The following is a 4,158-nucleotide window of genomic DNA, read 5'->3' on the forward strand; positions in this document are numbered from 1 at the left end:
AGGTTCCAGTTCTGCTTGACTTCTGCTTTCTATTTTATCGAAATCCACGTTAGTCTAGAGAGCAGAGGCATATTTTCTTTTTCAGTTTTGATGAAAGAATGTGAACTACATTTCACCTTTATTCTCTATGAAGATCAAGGGGCAAATATGATAGAACATTAAGATCCAAGTCCGTTTTTCAGTTTCCTATGAACCTAAGCAACACATTCAGCTTAACAACTTAATTAAAATTGTTCTTTTTGTCTTTATGCTATCAGGATATTTCATACTTGTTGGGCTGTAAGAAAGTAATATCATAATAGAGGCAGAAAGACTTTGTTTACTCCCGTTGCAGAAATCTTAACAACAACAACAAAAAACGTGCGTTGTTCAGTTTCCCTTTTATTTTGACAAGATATTGTAAAAGAGTATACTTCTCTTTTTCTGTAACTGCCTAATTAATTTCTTGGTATTTTTTCAATATGGAATAATATCAGGCCTTAATAAGACCTGTAAAATCCTCAATTTATTGCTTCTGTGTTTTGCCAAATTTGAGTAGCAAAATATTTCCTGCAATAGGTGGGTTCAATTCACTCACACGCACACACACACACTCACACACACACACACATACACACACTCTGTTTTGTATTATATAATGATCTGTATTATATAATGTTTTGAATTATATAATATTTTGTATATTATATTTTGCATTATATATACATATATAAACTTTGAAGACATTATAACTTGATCCACTATGAAATCAATAAAATGATTTGTTGACTATAGCACTATGAGACCTATATATGAGAAAAATGTATATACCTAGCTACTCCTCAATTTTAATCTAGTGAAAAATGTTGATCCAAATATAATTAATATAATTGATTCTACACTGTACTGGTTAAATTTCTTTTCTGTTTCCATTATCCTTTTATGGTACATCCTAAGCTGATAGTAGTGTGCCCTTACCTGCTTCTCACAGATTCCCCTTCAGGACCGAAGGCCTTATTATTCAATACTGGGAACGCTGCTACAGGCTGTCCTCAGGGATCTTCTCCAGGTTGTGCCCTCTGTTGAAGAAGGCTGTCATGCCCAAGTTAATGCATCCCTCCAGGGGGCAGCCCACATGTAGTAACTGTCCCATGTGAGGCCACAAAACCTTGTCCCTTCTTCCAATTGCCAGAGAACTCCAATGAGTAATTCCAGCTTCAGAGCTCACTGGGTGATCTAGGGCTTTCATGTGATGTCATTGAAGCTCTGATTCTCCTCCTGCCACATCCCGTTTCCTTCCTTCCCTCAAGAATTGTTGAGGCTGAGAGTACTATTGTTTAAGTTCACTACACTCCAATCTATGCGTTCAAGAACCTGACCTGCAACAGATCATACCAGGATGGATTCAAGAAAGTAGATGCTACGGTGTGATGTTGGAGTTGGATTGCTCAGCATTACCACTACCCAGGTGGCCAAGAGGACCTCATGATTGGCAGTATGTGGCCATGAGAGTCTCTGGCATATTGAAGTACAGTTGTTCAACTTTCATTAGTGGTGAACTGGGATGGAATGCCTATAGAATGAAATACAGTCATGGATGTAATAAAAAGTACAGTTGAAAAAGTAATAATTATAACATAATGGGTAATTAATTATGATTTAATAAAAACATGTGCAAAAGTCAGAGGGCCACCTTTTCAGAATATGAAGTTCTCATTCTCTGAAGGTGGAAAGTAAAGAAAGCTAAAGAGACAACATAGAGCTTAATCATAAGAGCTCCAAATAAGGATATATTCTCAAATTAGGCAAGTGTGCTATGTTGAGTCCAGGACTATGATAGAAAAAATGAGATCCTGATTCAGGGGATGGTGATGTCTGGGCTGATACCTTTAAACATTATGTATCTCCCAAACCCATCCTACTGAGGGATGGTGAGTGCCCTCTTCCTTGCAGGTGACGCAGATGACCTTGCCTTGCAATAAAACAAGAGTCCCCTCAATATTTGTACCCATATTTCTTTGTGTGGTCATAACATCCCAGGGCTAGAGAAGCTCTAGAACTTTCTAGGGGAAAAAGGGGGACTATATGCAGAAGTAGTTACAGTACCTAAGTAGTATGTGCCAACAGGTGACTGGTGAGTGTATATGGGACTGGATCCTGAGGGTGTTGGATCAAGAAGAAAAAATGTGTTTGGACAAGGAATTGTTTATCAAATTGGAAATACTCTCACAGGATCGGATCTAAAGTCCTGGCAAAAACAATAGAAAAAAGGGTCAAAGATTTAGAGAATTGGACATGATGGAGTTTTTATTCTGTAAAAAGCTAAGAAGCCCACTTGGTGACTGTAGTCCCCAGAATGGGACATAGATATTATTGACCGAGGCAATCAGGATGCACTAGTGGTAAGAACACCAATACTACTGGAAAACTCATTGATGTTTGTTGTCTACAGGCAGGTCTGATGGTTGAAGTTACTGTATAGAAATGAGCACCTCAATAGCACGGGGGTTGAAAAGATGATCAGAAGTCTGACGACAGTTGCGCTAGTAAAAAGTTATGATCCTTTGCCCAATTGCTGGTCCTGGACAAATTTTTAAACTTAAAACCCATTTTGTGAGGGAGTGTCATTGTTCCAAGGCAGAGGATGCTGCAACATCAGAGCAAGTATATATATATATATATATATATATACACACTGCCCCAGTCTTTCCTCAAAGGGACCTATGGTGACTTACCTGAGTAATAGTACAGAGAGGGAAAGATAATATCCATATATTTTAAGGACAACTAAACAAAGGGTAAAGTTGATACCGATTCTCTGGAATTTAGAGCCTCACCATGAATCCCCTATTAGAGTGGGGGTATATAGAGGAGAAGTAATGAAGTCCTGATACTAATCCACTCAGCATAGTCTACTGGGATCACGGATACACCAGTGATCATTATCTCTCCCTGCCAGTGAATTGCTGGAATGGACTTACTAGGGAGTTGGCACCATTCCCATGATGGTTTGGGGTCTATAGAACAAGAGTTTCTCATTAGAAAACACTAAGTTAAAAGTTCTCAAACTCTTCCCTACACTCTGAGAAAGATGGCAATAAAAGACATTGGCACATCCCACCTCATATCAGACATTAACATCACCCTGAATTAGTTACCTATTTGCCCACTGAAGAGCTTTGCACAAACTATTACATCTGCCTGGAAGTCTCTTTTCTTCTATTTCATCTCACAAAGTACTACTAATGTTTCAAACTGAGTCCAATCCTCACTTTCTTCCAAAGCTATCTTATAGTGTTTTAATTAGGCCAGTCCCCCTTCCCATGCTATCATAATATCACATAGCTTTTCTCTGTGGGATTTGTCTTTTGCACACATGTTTATTTGATTAATGTGCATTCTTATATACTAAAATTGTAAATTTATCTCAGAATCTAAGACGGAGTCAATAAATATTGTGATGAATGACTTGATTATATCTAGTCTTCCTATAATTTGAACACAGGGAATTCTACATTGTTGTATATTTTGATATATCTTACAGAAAAAGATGCTTATTGTACACCACAAACATAGATTTCACAGAAATTTCTTAGGAGAAAAAAATCTATTATAATATCCATCTTTGAAACAGGAAAGAGAAATGGACTTAAAGCCATCCCAGGCTGCACATTGTTAGAGGCTGGAGTTGAGGCCTTTGGCTGGCTGAGGAGCTCACAAGTGTGGATAGTGCACTGCATGAGGGGCAGGTCTTTCACTAACACCGCAAGGGGCTCTATCCAGATGAGTGGAGTGTGATAGTAATTATTTCTATAAGTAAAACAAACAAACAAACCAAAAAACCAAAAAACAAACAACAGAAATCATCTTAGGAACTAAGAGTAGCTTCTGGGAAAATTTAAATACAGGTAAAAAATAAATATTACATAAGATCTTATAATAAGGATAAACATGTATGAGTGAATAAATGGATAAATATAATATGCTTACTATTCTGGTAGAAATTCATGTGTGTTTCTATGTGACTACAAAAAGAGTAACTTCTACCATAGGAAGGTGTGTTGGTGTAGGAAGGATTTTGGAGAGGAAATAAGGTCCCGACTGATATATACATATGGAATAGAGAGCCAGGGAAATTATTTATTTAGCAGAAGGCACAGTTTGAATTGTCTTATATAC

The 4,158-nt window shown here is 37.4% G+C and overlaps 1 non-coding gene across 1 annotated transcript; it reads left to right on the forward strand.

Annotated features, from left to right (window-relative positions):
• Nucleotides 1-3,643: 3,643 nt before the first annotated feature.
• LOC123325413 lies at nt 3,644-3,797 on the forward strand. Its single transcript, XR_006540418.1, has one exon. It is a non-coding gene; the product is annotated as a small nucleolar RNA SNORA62/SNORA6 family (small nucleolar RNA).
• Nucleotides 3,798-4,158: the final 361 nt, after the last annotated feature.

Source organism: Neomonachus schauinslandi, chromosome 7 (genome assembly GCF_002201575.2).
Source record: "Neomonachus schauinslandi chromosome 7, ASM220157v2, whole genome shotgun sequence".
In the NCBI taxonomy this organism is placed as follows: Eukaryota; Metazoa; Chordata; class Mammalia; order Carnivora; family Phocidae; genus Neomonachus; species Neomonachus schauinslandi.